Here is a 15,794-nt window from a genome sequence, read left to right as displayed (position 1 = left end):
CAGTGAGGAACTCAGGAGCAGGGCTCCTGAGTTCTCTTTCTGGTTGCTGAACAGGTCACGGTAGACAGGACTGCAGTGGTCTTGCCTGACTATCGCATGGCCCTCAAGTTGGTGACATAAGATCTCTGATACCCAAGTGTTCCTCTGATGTATTACTTGCAAAACCCTAGTCCCACTCTGTCAGGTTTCTGCTATAAACTAAAGAGAAATACAGGTGCAAGGAGAGGGACCGACTTGGCTGAAATCACCCAGCAGGTCTGGAACAGAACCAGGGACAGGCTCTCGGATACCTCAAGGCCTATTCATATGACCTACCCTTCCTCAGCTGTCCATCCACCTCTCCCCATTCCTCCTGGGGAGATGCTCACTTTTGAGGTCTGCAGAACAGGGAACAAGCTTAGCAAGCTGCTTGCATACTGCAAACATAACAGGAGAAAACATGGTGTTTGCTTTGCCTCTTATCAGAGACGTTAGACCACAAGAGATAAGGTTATTACCAAAACCATAATGCTGGTGCTCCAGTCAGATAGCGGAGATATACTGCTTATCAGCTCTTTTATGAAGGCTCCCTCGCTGTTACTATAATTTTCTGATAATACTATATACAGAATCGTTAGCATGTTATTTTTCCTGGATAGGTTCTTTTCACTTGCCCTTTTCTTAACAGGGTGTCTTTTTCCTCTTCTAGTAAGTAGATTTTCCCTCCAAAGTCCTCAGTTTGGCTGCTCTGTTTTTGTCTTTTTAGATCCACTTCACTCCAATTTCAGGTTGTTTTGAATATTTTTTCTTACAGTCCTTTGCGTTCTGTCGTCTCTCTTTCAACAGAGATGCTGGTCTAGGGGTAAGTTTTTGACAGTGACAGCAGCAAATGGGACAATTTGCACTTCATCCAAAGCCCATTCTTTATCTGATAAGCATTTATTCAACATCGATCATATAGGCCTTTTGTGTACTTGGAAAAGAACAACTTCATGGTTTAACTTCTGTGCCTTTCCACCAGATGATTCCCCAGGAGAGGAGGCTGTGCTCCACTCTGCAGGTAACATGGTTAGAGCTCTCCTTTCCTTGTCATTTCTGTCTGCAATGAGATATGAGCTGGACCTTCGGGGGTCCGTACTGGGACCGGTGCTGTTTAATATCTTCATTAATGATATTGACAGTGAGATTGAGTGCACCCTCGGCAAGTTTGCAGATGACACCAAGCTGAGTTGGTACAGTTGCCACATCGGAAGGATAGGATGTCATCCAGAGGGACCTGGACAGGCTGGAGAAGTCGGGCTGTGAGAACCTCATGAGCTTCAACAGGGCCAAGTGCAAAGTCCTACACCTGGGTTGGGGCAATCCCCGATTTCAGCACACGATGGAGGGGTGACGTGATTGAGAGCTGCCCTGAAGAGAAGGACTTGGGAGTGCTGGTCTATGAGAAGCTCGACATGAGCTGGCAGTGTGTGCTTGCAGCCCAGAAGGACAAATGTATCCTGGACTGCATCAAAAGAAGCGTAGCCAGCATGTCGAGGGAGGGGATTCTGCCCCTTTATTCCTCTCTTGTGAGACCTCATCTGGAGTATTGTGTCTAGTTCTGGAATCCTTAACGTAAGAAGGTTATGGAGCTGTTGGAAGGGGTCCAGAGGAGGGCTGCAAAGATGATCCAAGGGTTGAAGGACCTTCCCTACGAGGACAGGCTGAAAGAGTTGGGGTTGTTCGGCCTGGAGAAGAGAAGGCTCTGAGGAGATTTTATAGTGACCTTCTAGTACCTGAAAGGAGCCTACAAGAAAGCTAGAGAGGGACTATTCATAAAGGCTTCTGGTGATAGGACGAGGGGGACAGGTATAAACTGGAGAAGGGCAGATTTAGATTAGTCATTAGGAAGTATTTCTTCACCATGAGAGTACTGAGACATTGGAACAGGTTGCTAAGGGAAGTTGTGGATGCCCCATCCCTGGAGGTGTTCAAGGCCAGGTTGGACGGGCCTTGGGTAACCTGATCCAGTGGGGTGTCCCTGCCCGTGGCAGCAGGGCTGGAACTAGATGATCTTTAAGGTCCCTTCCAACCCTAACTATTCTATGACTCTATGATTCTATGATTCTACGGTAGAGAACTGGGCCTGGAGTTCCGCACCATGCAAACCCAGCTGCTAGGCAGCCTGACTACAATCTCCTCTGTGTCCAGAGACCCTCATGCCTTGAGCATGTGGAATAGTCCCCTAAACCCCTTCTTTCTCATCTGTATCTCTGGTTTTGAATGCCCTTGTTCTCTTCTGCAACTACTCCCAGTTCCAGCTCAAAGCCATGCTGCTTGCTCCCTGTGACACTGGAATATGATTCCTCCACACAAGGCGTCCTACTTAAGCCAGGCTCCATATCAGACTGGACTTTGTCCCTCTGCAGTACTCTGAATGTTTATTAAAAATCTGCCTTATTAAATTATGTAAGAGTAAAAGAATAAGAATGCATCAAAAAGCTCTCTGGTGACCTGCTTGGAAAAGCGACCTCCTTGAACAGTCCCTGCAGTAGGCTCATTTTTTTTGACACTAGTGTTTCATGATTCTAAGAACGTAAAAGCACCTTCATGCAAACAAAAATTAGGCACTAAATTATGAAGTGCTAATGCTGTACTACTAAAATTAGTGAGAGATTAGTCACTAGTTTCAAAGGGCATAGGGTCAGGCTCCACCAGACAAACACAGTCACCCTCAATTTATTGTGCATGTTTCCATAAGACAGCCTTTGAGATGCAGCAAAGATCTCAATACGTCCAAATTAAACGGTATGTAGAAACCCCCCTTTAGAACCATCTGTATTCTACTTATCGTGCCATGCACGTCAAGCTGAAAATTTGGGTCGTTACCATGCAGATTATAACTAATTTCATACATATGATTTTGAAAGAGATCACTTTACAGGGCCTTTGCACAGGGATTACTTGCAATCCTCCTTGAGGGGTGATCACAAAAGTTTTTTCTCAGTATGATAGATTCATTTTTCTTTTGGCCATTTGGGATGATTAAAGCAAGGATTTTGACAGGTCTTCCTACAAAGGGTCAAGTCCTGCTCCTGGAAAGATGGGAATTGGCATCTGGTAGCCTGAAACTGGGACAGGCACTTAAAAATCCAAATACTTGGCCATGGCATTAATTCAAAATGTCTGGATGGGACTGTGTTTGTCTGCCTGTGGGGTTCTCACATGCACTGTTTCCAGGAGTTGTGCTTCCTAGAATAACATAAATCTCTGAGTGATGCTGTTTGGCTGCCCTCAGAGTACCTCAGACCGAGCAGGACATGTTGTCTTAAGTAAGTTTTAATTCCTTCCCTTCTGTGGCACATAATGCTTCTGGCAGACTGGCCTCTGGACTTAGAGCCTGGCCAGAGGCTGTGCCATTGTGTTCACTAGGGAACTAACAGCTTGGTACCTTGTATTTTCCTGAGTTTTCATCAGCAAATGCTTTAATGATTTTTTTTTCTGTGATAACCAGTTACATCACACAGCATGTGAGAGTCCTATAATTCTGACAAACTGAGCATGATCTGAAAAATGTAGAGCAAGATATTTTTTCCTGATCAACTGAGTTTCTCATGTATAAATCATGAAAGGGACAGGCCTTCCCCAGGAGCAGAGCTGGGCTATTCTGTTGCAAAGGTTGGCAGTGTCGGAGCACTGAACTCTGCAACCCAACCTGCTTCATTCTTCATTCAAGAAAAAACATGCAGCCCTCAAAAGCTTGACTTTGTCCATGGATGTGGTTTCTCCATAAATAATAGCTTGGTTTGTGATGCTGTAATACTGAATCATTTTGGCTGGGTTTCAAATGAAGGTCCCATTTATAAATGACTGTTAAAGAGAAAGTAAATGCTTAAAATAATGCATTTTATACTATAAATGGGATATATTATGAATGGTTAGGGCCAGATGTGCGGAAGATGTCATAGAATGTTTTGGAGGACCTCTTGGATGCTATAGCAATCACTAATGATCAACTGCCCTATTTGTCATTTATTAACAACTTACATTGTGTGGTGATAATAGTACAGTCTGAGGAATCCTCTATTCTCGCTTGCCAAATCTCCTCAAAGATCCCGAGACACACAAGCAGGAATAGTAGTTCTGACCCATTTCCCTTTCACAGCCCAAATCACAGCCACTAAGCCAATGAACACCAACACCAAGCAGTCTGAAGCCTTTTTCAGCCACCATTAGGTAAGTCCAGGCAACCTAGAACAAGCAGTTCAAAACTGACTTAAGAACATTTCCAGACAGGTCCTAGACATTCATATACTTCTTGGTTTGAAAGTGTAAGAAGAATATGAAAGGGGCATCTGAAGTGAAATGCCTGTTCCTTAGCTGTTAAATAATACTGAACAAAACGGTGGGAGAGGGAAGTAGAGCAGCACTGCTCAGTGGAAGAAGAACCAGCAGTAATAGGTGCTCGGGCACCGCGTAGGCCAGCTGCCTGCTCTATGGGGCAAAGGAGCTGCAAGTCCTGGTGTGAAAACGCACCCACACAAACGCTGTGGGTCTGTGGCATTTCAGTCTCCAGTGAAAGCAGAATTGCTCTGACTCAGCTGCAGAAGCACTTCGGAGTTGTGTGGGAGTCCCCCAGAACACATAACAAATCATGGAGTAACATTGATAACAAATCATGGAGTAACGAAGGGAATTAGAAGGTGGTAATGTGATACATGATTTGAGAACATGGATTAAATATCGAATTAAGCCCTACTCTCCATTCAGCCTACAGTAAGTCTCTTCTTTGCTATAAAACAGCATCGAGGGCCAAATTCTGCCCCTGCATTAATGGGAATGAGGAGGAATTGCAGGGGAGTTATGTCAGAACAAGCCTGGGATGGCGAGAGGAGCCTGAAGCCAGGGCAGCAAAGTGGTCAGGGTATGCCCAGGAGGGAATGGGGTGAGCAGGTCTCCTGACACAGTTGTCAGTGTAGGCAGACAGGCCCTAATTGGTCTGATCTGATTACTTTTTCCAAAAGCTTTGAACTTTGCACAGGATGCCTTGGGCCTGCAGGAGCCGCTGCTCTGGTGGGGAATTAGCACAATGGCTGGGCTGACCTCCCCCACCCCAGCTGAATTTTATGATCCAAGGGGCAATGTTGGGTGATGAATGACTGACAGGTGGGATCAGCTGATGGGAATGGCTGGGGATGGGACACATCCACTGCAATTTCACCAGACCATAATGTATTCTGCAGCAGGCAAAGGATAAAGCTTGTAAAACATTTGTTTTAAGTCTTAAAATATCAAATTCCTTGTAAATATGGGCTTCCTAAAACTGGCCCTGGTAATTACAAGTGTTGAGCCATGAATAATTTCATGCTAGGAGGTGCATTAATTTTAAACTCCTCCCGCCTCCTCCAGACATTGTGAAAGCACATTACCAGTGAGGACAAGTTTATGATCTTATCCAGGACAACTGGTGCAATAATATGAAATGAAAACCAAGACAAAAATGTCATTGTCTGCACACTCTGAACAAAGGGATCCTGCAGAAATCTCCCTTTGCAGCCGGAGAGCAGGCGGAGCGCTCCAAAGGTGTGAGCGAGATTTATGGAGCCTTTCCAAGCACATGGCTCAGACTCTGCCAGATCCGGCCATCGGCAGCCTAGTGTCTAGGGATTGTTTCAAGGAACAGGGAGGAGTTTTGACATCATTGTGCCTACAATGGTTTGCATTTAAAATCTTCAACCATGCTTTCACAAAATTTCACTGAGTTCTGGGACCAGGTTGATCCAGATGTTTGGTCCCAGAAGAATTACCCTGCAGTTTGGGGTCCTCAGGTTTATAATCTCACTGTCATTAAGTTCAAGGCAGTGGCAGAAGGATCTGTTTGGCAAGCTCTCCCTGCTTAACATCTACACGTGTTTCTGTCTGTTCACATTTACGGCAGCAACCCCATGTTTCACAGCTCACTCAGAAGTTACACCTCAGTCGGAGAGGAAACAGGCAAGTCTGGCTGGAGGAAAGATCAGAGATTTCTATCTTGGGCAGGGCACCCCACAGCGTATTTACCATTCAGGCTGTGTCAGAGGCTGCACTGTCAACACCATTCTCAAGAAGGATGTATAATACAGATGTTAAACACCAATTATCCAGCTAAAGATCAGGTAAAGTTAAATAATGGCAAGGGTGTGATGTTTAACATTGAACAAATCAGTGACGATATTCTCTCCCTGACGTTCCCAGGCACCCCTACGGCAGCTCCCCCTCACTTCAGACTACGGGAGCTCTTGCTGCAATGGGTGGTTGGGAAGTGAAGAATTGCCTTGACGTAGTATTTGGAAACCTTGGGTTTTGCTTCACAACCTTGGCACTAATGTGCTGACAACATCATTCTCAGCTGCTTCTCAGTCCCTGTGGACTGAACTTAACACCTTGAACTAAATATATAGGCAGTCCTGTTTTATATCGAAACACGACAATTCAGAAGGCATTAAAGCTGTTGCGATGCACAAGGTAGAATTTAGCTTCCATGTCTCATCTAAGAACCTGAAAACTAAAATCTTCAGGCACTTTTGTGATTGTGCCCTATTTGTCCTTTCTAACAGCATAACAGCACTGAAGCCAGCTCTAAGTTATTTTCTTGGGATTTTTCATGCTTCCCTTTTACCCTTTAAGAAAAATGTATCAGTGTGCCACTACTATTAGGATGAAATTTCTCCCTGGAAATCAAAGCACAACAAAAACTTTTTATCAGTTTCTCTGTTCTCTTCAGAAAGCTGTGGTAGCAGATGCTTTAAACTCTCTCGTGGGTGAAGGGGAAAGGTTGGATTACTGAAAAAACAAGGCAGGCTTCGGAGTGTGGAGGAGGCATTAGGAACTGTTTAGGATCTCAAACCTGCAACACCTTGAACCCATCACCAGCCAGAACCGTGATGGATGGGAGAGGATAAAGGGCAGTCTAGCTGACCCATGATGCCTTCCAGTGCCCTCTAAGAAACAAGAAGAAAAGAGATTCTTATCACTCTGTGAAAGAACAGAGGGGAAAATTATCATTAAAATGCCTTCCTAATAAAACTAACAAACAGGGGACTTCTTTTTCATTTCAAACTCCATTCTCTTATCCCTTCTCTACAAGCTTCAAGATGGCAACGACTTGAAGAATTTTAGTCTTCAGATGAACCTTTCCTAAGCAGAGGTCACATCCTTCTGCCTAGACATTAGTTTTGTTACAGTCTTCTTTGACAATCTCAAGAAAATAAATAGTTTTAGCTATATCATCGTAGTCATTAGTGCATAGAATCACTGTGTAGAATTATGCTAATACACAGAAATAATATTTCCATATTCGTGAATCAGAATTTGCATCCCAAATCACCTGCCAGGGAATCACCGATGAAATACAAATGAGTCACTTTATTTCTCTGTTTGCTTTAGGTCTGGGAACTTTGCTAGCTCCTTGTAAAGCGCTCTAGGATGTTGTCAAGTAGTGGAGAAGTTAGGCTTGTTATGGAACCCAAGGCAATTACAGACCTTGTAGCAAAGAAATGACAGTATAGAGCTGGCCATCGAAAGTTAACTTCCTATGATTGTTTTCCCTCAGTGATATTTGCTGCCTGGCACTCACAGCCCACTGAAACATCTCCATTTTCCCCTCCAACTCTTCCATGCTCAGATTTCCCTTTGCTTCTACTCAGCATTATCCTGCCATCCAGGAATCCGACTGCATCCTTGCATTCCAAATGTTTCCCAGACTCCCTCCTGCTCGTAGCTGTCAGGGGAGAAGAGAGTCTGTCTTCTCCATTCCCAGAGCCCATACAGCTTAACATGTCTCCTTCTTTGCTCCCAGGGCACTGTGCCTCTCCATTTCCACAAGCAGTCTTTGAAACTAGTACAAATAAGCTAAAAACTCATACATTTATATGGACAGGTGAGTGCGTTATAAGCTGGTATCTGTGGTTCCCTAACATCTGCTGCCCTGTAATCCAAAGTCTTATGAAGCCTGCTGGCTCAAACGCCACTTGTGCAATAGGTTGCTCATTAGGCAGACGCCACAACTCCATGAAAAACAGGCTTTAGGAACTGATCCCCAAATCCGGCAAATTCACCATCCAGATGTCCTAGTTTTTGGTCATATATTAAACATTCCAAAATATTTGTGTTTTGGTTCTTTGAAGCCACCTCTTCACCTCAATATTGGTTTTAGGTTGTTAGCATCATTGCTGATCACCAAATACCTTTTGAATTTGTTCTGCGAGTCAATGACTGCATCCAAGGTGTCCAGGTGGGAGAAGCCAGGACAGACATTAATTCATTACAAAGGAAATCCCCACTGTTCTGCAGCTGAGCTATCATTTGTGAAGGTATCCTCAACCTCCTAATACAAGCAACAGTGCCTCTTCCCTAACCATCCCCACTATCATGCTGCCCAGACTCTTCTTTGCGATATATTTAAACAGATCTTACCCTGGTGGGAAATCAGAGCTCAGTCTCCTAGAAAACCTACCTCATTCTACAGGAAAAAACAGCACAAACCCACCTTTGCTAAACACACTCATACCTAGTAACGAGATGAGAACGTGCTCCCTGCTTCTGTCTCAGAACTGACATGCAACTGTCTGACCCAGCAGACTTCCACTCCTACAAACCGAAAAGCTCTTCCCTCTCATGCTGTTAATCCTTCTTCTTTTTTGCACTCTTCGAACCAAGGTTCAAAGCGTAGTTTCAAAGGAAAATGCCAGTCTTACTATACAACTGTTCTATGAGAGCGCAGTCCTGTGCCTGAGGTGTGTTTGTGCCTCTCTCAGCCAGTCAGAGCCACTTACAGAGCTTATGGGAAACTTTAGGAGTCAGACCTTCCCAGAAGCAGCATAATGCCGCAATATGTGCTTTGGCATCTTATCTTCCTGGTGGTCTTAGGGGCTATTAGGACAAGGCTGCAAAGCTGAGTGGGTCTCGGGTTGCTCTGTTAATGCCCAGCTACAGTATACCTTACAGGGCTTGGAGTTCTGGATAACTGAAATCAAGAAACAGCATGTGGAAATTCAGCTGTTGCACCCAACGACCTGCCCACACGCTCTGCAGCAGGCTCTGGGGGCTAAAATGCATACAAGTCCCTCTCGTTTTTCCCTGAAAGCTACATGTGTGAGCAAGAGTGCTTTAAAACATTTTTTTTCAAAGTTAATACTTAGGTTCTGGGTGTTCTGGGGAGTCACACATACCTCTGATCCTTTTCTGAATCCTGAACAGCCCCTGCTGAAACAATGTCAGGCCATGGGGATGTTAACGCAGACACTGCGGGCCTTCTTTTGGCTGTGGAACTGGAAATGTTTCCCAAAAGCTGCCATGATGTGGTGTCCCAGTCTTTGCCTACCCTGGGACACTGCACTCTTAACCAGTAAACTGGTTTTGGATGTGAAAATAAATGCAGGTCACATAGACATGCTGGTAAAGGAGTTTAAATGTGGCTGGACCATCAGAAAAAGGCTCTTGCCCCTGTGATGTCCGTTGCCCAGCACCTCAGCCTAGGAGAGACAGCCCCTCTACCTGGGAGAGCTGCTCCAGTGGGCCTGGGCAGAGGGCTCAGATCAGATGTCATAAAAATGTGTCATTTCCCAAGTGCCATCACACAATCCAGGCCTTTAAAACAGCCCTGCTGCTGAGTGCCCAATGCACTGAATTGCCCCAGATCACTTGTAAATCTTGGCTCTTCTCCTCCATAGCCTGCCAAGTTCCCAGGATCACCGAATGGGGAGCAGTTTGTAACCTTTCTCCATTAATAGTTTATTCCTAATCGTGTCGATTCCTATCTCACAGTGACATAGCTCAGATCCCCCAAACATTCCAGTAATTACTCCCTTTTGAGCCGACAGACATGGTGCTTCCTTGGCAAGCAGGCATCTCACATTCCTGGACTCACTTCCCAAGCTGTCTTGCCCACTCCTCAGGAATGACTCCCCGCAGGGACTTATTTCCTTAAGGATGAGGTGTTTTCATACCCTGGCAAGCTTCCCACTTCCTATCATCACACATATCCCATGCAAAGAGGGAGCAGAGAAGCACGCGTTTCTTCTCAGTTGTGAGTGTCCAGACGCCTCAGGATGATGGGCAGGTGCTTGCAGCGTGTATGGTCCTTTGTTGTGACCAGGGACACTGCTGGCCGGTGGCCAGGAGTCTTGGGACAACTCTGGCTGAGGCACAACAGAGTACAGGGAAGAGTCTTTCCGATGTGGCGCATTAAACTCAATGGACTCCAGAGAGGTGCTGCCAGTTTTATGGTAGAGACCAGATCCCCAGCAGTTATCAGCAATGAGAAAGCTGGTGCAGTCTAAGAAGGCCTCACGCGCATGAACTCTGCTGCTACATGAGGATATCACAGTTTCTAAGCACCTTTCTAGATCAAACTCAGGTGAAAGCATCTGAATATGAAGCTTTTCTCCAGGCACAGTTGCCAAGCTGTATCTGGGCTGAATTCATCACCCTGTGTGTTGTGTCTCCTTCTGCCTTGGTGCATATAAGCAAAGTCCAGAACAGCAGCACTTCGCATCTCATCATCTCCCCTGGCCCTGCTGGGAGCCAGTGTGTGGCTTCCATCGCAGACTGACCAGCGCTCCCCGACTGCCCAGGATCACGCTGCCAGCCTGCTCACTCATGCAGCCCCTCTCCTGTCCCCAGAGCTGAGACCTGTGACATGCCCTCCTGTTGCAGCTCCAGCAACTGCACTCTTTATGAAGCAGAGAAAACCTGCAAAGAAAAGAAGTTTTTCTCAGGTGTTTTTATCAATGTGTACGCACAGAGACGGATACAAGCTAAACACAAACTACTGGGCTGGTTATTAGGGGTCACCAGCCAGTTTCTGTCTCCCAATGCTGTTAGCTACTTGCTGCCTCTTTGCTTTCCATCACTGGGCTCCCAGGGTGCGGCTAGCATTTAAATATATTCCTGTATGAATTTCAGTTTATTTAGGAAAGAAGAAAACTCACTTCCCATCGTTGAGAGGCCTGGTGTTAAGTGGGAACGTGGGCTCTGCTTAACTCCTATTCTACCAGCCTCAATCTACAGGAGATGTTTCAGATGACTCTGCCTTACTGCCTGTTCTACATGAAGTTACAGCGCGTGTTAAACCCAGGAGAGCGGCAGGTCCAACCCAGCAGCCTCCAGTGCGTCCGGAGCTCCAGCTCTGCCCCTTTACCAGGCGTTGCCGTGGCCGATGTGCAGCACACAGAGACATCTAGTGGGGAAACCCCACGGCACGGGTGTCCTGCTGCTCACCCTGCCCGTGGCTCCACCGTGGGCACACAGCCCCGGGCACAGCGCGTTGTCTCCTCACGGGGCGCGCGGTCTGACCCCTGCTTCTGCTCTTCCCAGTGCTGGCAGGCCAGGAGGGTTGTTTTTGCACAGGAACGACCACTAATTCTTTTTCCCCCCACATTTTCACTGAAAAATCTCCATTGCAGATCCGGTCTGAGGTCCCTCATTATCTTCTACTGTGCCCACCTCAACCTTTAATTACTTCTGCTGGAATTTTAAAGCGATTATATAGAAAGATAATGGAAAAAGCATTGCAATTTTCACAGTATCTCTGCTGAGGAAGAACTTGCCAGCGTGCCAACACAGTGCCAGACTGCCTGTCCAGCCCCACCGGCCCCAGGAGCCACTGCCCAAGCACAAATGCCAGCAGTGCTAGACCCCGCATCTTAACGTTAAGAAGGCCAAAGCTGTTAATCTGTGTAACGCAGTGGGTAAGTGAGCATGTGTGTCACCCCCAGGAACACTCCAAGCCCAGCAGCAGCACAGCTAGCCAGGCAGAAGGCCGAGGGCAGGATGATGCACAAGTCTGCTGGCCAAAGCAGATGCTGCAGTCGGCATTCAAGAAGCTGTCATTGCTGTAGGAGTCCAAAACAGAGATGACCGTGGGACAGTCTTCTGCTCTACACATGCAGGGTGTAGAAGTTGCTCTTAATGTTTGAAAAAAGTGCTGCTGCAGGACACCACATTGGAGCTGAGGAGTTCTCCTGTGGAGAAGAGGCCACGCAGGTCTGCGCTTTGTCAGTATCCCAGAATTCCCTGGGACTGGGCATTCTTTTGGAAGAGAGGAGAAGCAAACACCCACTGCGTGGCCAAGGAGAGAGTGTGCTTGCTGCTAGTGCTGGCCCTACCTCTGCAGCGGAGCAGTCAGGGTCCCTGTGAAAACAAGACCCTGGGAGCCGAGACTTCTGATGCTGAGGAGCTGTTGGGAACTTGCTCTCTTCAGGCGCTTTGGCTTCCTCAACTTAAAACCAAGATAGTAAAGTATGACCTGCAAAGGTGTCATTAGCATTGCAGAGATCTTTGAGGTCCCTGGAAGTGCTGGAGAAATGCGCCCTATTTAAAAATGCAGTTTTCTCCTTGCCAATTCTATTCTGCTTCAAGGAAAGGGGCTTTTGCAACAACAGCTGGGATGAGCTGGTTTTGACAAGTCAGAGTATGCAGATTTTCATGGAAGACTTAAGTGGAACACAACTAAAAGACTAAAATGGAGTACAGAGCTTTTGTCTTCCATGCCTGGGTGCTCCACCTCCCTTTGAAACAACCTAGGAAGGTGCACTGGAGTGTCAAGAAATCCATGCTGGACTTCAGCAAACCACCAGCAAGTCCAGGAGAGCACGCAGAATATGTTTGCCCCGATAAATAATCCAGTGTACTCTCCTACTGGGCTTCTTGCTGGACCAGCCTGGAACTGAGCCAACCATGTCCTGGCTGATACCCTCAGCCCCTGTAGCTCACTGTAGTTTTCAGGCAGTGGACTTACTACAAGGCAGATTCTCACACCTCCTTGCCACCTTCCAGAATTAGTTTTCTTGCTGCTAAAATTTCTGCTGTTTTTAATTCTTTTTTAATTCTAAACCAAAGGTGAGATTTTCCTCTAAGTTTGATTCCCCCTCACGCAACTCTGTGGGAGCTACACAAAGCAACCCAGGGCCAGCTGAAAGGCCACCCTTCCCTTCTTCAAGTGTAGGTCTTTGTCACAGCCAAAGTGACAGTATGCCATTTGAAATAAAGAATTGTGCCCTATAATTCTGGGGCTTGAAGCAAAGTTGAGATCTTAGATGTGCCAAGGCATATAGCAACAATTTGGTTTTGAAGGAGAAAAGGTTTTCGGTTTGAAAAAACTTATCTGCCTCATCTATCCGGGGACCAGAATCTGCACCTAAAGCCAAGAGCCAGCAATGTGAATGTGTGAGTGCTGGCTGCTCTGGATGAGATGTGGGAAAAACTGCACACAGAGATTTTCCCTGCTGTGCTGCCCAGAGTGGGAGCTTGGATGGGGTCTGCCTCATGGACCAGACGAAAGGAACTGGGGGGAGAGGCTGAGAGCTCTGCACCCATCTTGATGCAATATGAAAAGCTGCCCTGGATGCACTAGTTGGTTGGAGGGCTCTGCTGACAAGTGCGGGCGTGCACATCAGCCTGCTCACACACATGGGGGAAAACATTCGGAAAGGTTCTCCTAATTTTATAGCATCAGCTGACATCTGGGACCAAAACCTGCTCCAGTGGAGTTAAAGCAGAAGAGAAGGGAGGTTTTGCCAATGTGTTAACTTCTCATTAAATCTTAATGCCTTAATTAAAGCAAGGGGGGCTTAATTAAGGACTTAGCTAAAATTTAATACTTTAATGGGACTAAAGACTTTAATTTATCACTGGGCTGAAAAAGAAAAAAAGCACGAGGGCTCACTCCAGGATGCACATATGCACAGCAGCCAATTATGAAGGAATCCTGGGGTGTCAGGTTCAGCAGTCAGAGTGTGCTACGCATGAAGGGGAATCTGCAGTTGTTCACAGTTCCAGGTTGCCTGCCTAAAGCGTAAGCATAGCTTGAGATCATCGCATTAAAAGGTACAGGGTACCTTCGCTTCTTTCCAAAGAATGTTTTCCAAGCTGACAAAGCCCTGTTTCTGGGCTGTTCAGCTCATGCTGCTGCATTGCCCAGGGGTGAGTCCAGAGGTGTCCTGATGCACCTGCAAACGCCCAGGCTCTGAGCCCGTGAGCTGCTGTGTCAGGGTGGTGTGTGGCTGAAGATGCCCCATCACTGGCACATGGCCCACAGCTCCCCGAGGACCAGCCAGCCCTGCCCAGCATTATTGCAGAGACAGGAATGCTGCAAGGCATTTGGCTGGCTTTCAAAGGCCAGGTTTTCACGGAGCTCAGAGCTCAGCACCTCCCATCTTCCTCAGACGGGATGTTTATCTACTTCTTAGTATTTCATGTGGCTGGGAAATACGAACCCAAGCCAGTCAATCTCACTTTCAGCTTTTCAAGAGTGCTAGCATTACATAGTGATGTTTGTGCCACAAATAAGTGAGCTTAGAGGTGCTTCTGACTACAGCTTCTGAAAGAGTCCCCACATGCACTGATCATTCAGAGGAAGCATTTCCAGTCATTTGACTTTTCAAAGCTCATAGTCCCCTGTATCAATTAATGCAGTTATCTAAAAAGGAGTCAGGACTATTGACAAGCACAAGGAAATCTATCCTTTCATGTTTCCTTACTTGCTTTTGCCCTGTAGTATTTTCAGCAATCGATCTCAAAAATCTGCAAGGTCAGTAGGTATTACTGCAATTTTATCACCGGAGAAGTTGAGATATGGATGGGGCAGTAAATGACTAATCCAAGATCAGACAGTGACCTCACAGATATTTTGAAGACCCTTCCCACCAGGCACTGTGCAGCTGCACTCCTTTGAAGGGGACTGGAGCTTAAAAAGAGCCTTAGGTTCAGAAAGCATAGCCCCTCTCCTGGGTGTAACGTGATACTATGTGGAGCTTGGCATTTTGGTCAGACTGTCATTTCTTCAAACAGAAATCTGCCCAGCCTATGTAGAGAGGACACATATGTTTCCTATAACGAGACTGTACATTATTTTTATATACATAGGAAGACTGTAATATCTGAGAAGACTCATTACTTGCTATCCATTCATATCTGCAATTCTCTATGGAGTCGCATGGGCCTAATATGTTAACTACATTAGACACATGGAAGGCCAGAGCTTCATCTCTGTCCAAGGAGCACAGAGCGGAGCACGGCAGGACCAGTGGGACCAAACCCTGAGGCTGGTCCATATTTCTCTGCCCAACTTTGCCAGGAGCAGAGCAGTCCCCCAGAAACCTCAGCAATGCTTTTGGCAGTTACTCCTTGTCAGATGGTGAGAGCAGAGCTGGGAGCAGCGAGGCAGGATGTGAGAGTGCAGGTAGCCCAGACATCCCCCATTCCAGTTTGCCACAGGGACACTAGTGCTCAGGAACCTTCAGAAGCTCCGACTTTGCTATCTCCAGGATACGCATACCCACATGCAAAGTAAAGACAGTCTTTGGAGGGTGGAAACTTCAACTGCTCCCCCAAATCATGATAGTAATTCTTCCCATAAATCAAGAAGCTGTGGTGGGTTCTGCCTGCCAGCACCCCTTGCTAGGATGCAGGGGAACTCACCTAGCATGCTGTGCTTGCTGAGTCTGTGTGCTCAGCTTGTGGAGGCAGCCTGGGGACAAGGGGCTGGGGACTTGCCCTTTACACTAGTAGTAATTATTCCACTTTGATTCTTGCTCATCTCTGGCCCATGAAATCAAGGCCAAACTCTGGAGCGTGTTGGGGGGGGGGTGGGTGAGGAGATGGAAGCTGGGCCCAAACCGCCTTAACTGGTTCCACAGAGCTGCTGCTTTCTGCAGTGAGCAAGCCAGAACAATGTCATCTCAATACCCCGCGCTAATCTGGGGGAAACTGAGCGTGACCGACTTCACGCATGACAGCCTGGAAGCCAAGCATGGGAGGTCAGCACCAGCCTCGCTCCGAGCTCCCTCACAGCCAAC

Source organism: Phaenicophaeus curvirostris, chromosome 17 (assembly GCF_032191515.1).
Source record: "Phaenicophaeus curvirostris isolate KB17595 chromosome 17, BPBGC_Pcur_1.0, whole genome shotgun sequence".
Taxonomy (NCBI): Eukaryota; Metazoa; Chordata; class Aves; order Cuculiformes; family Cuculidae; genus Phaenicophaeus; species Phaenicophaeus curvirostris.
The sequence above is the reverse complement of the archived record's forward strand: the minus strand, read 5'-3'. Positions refer to the sequence as shown.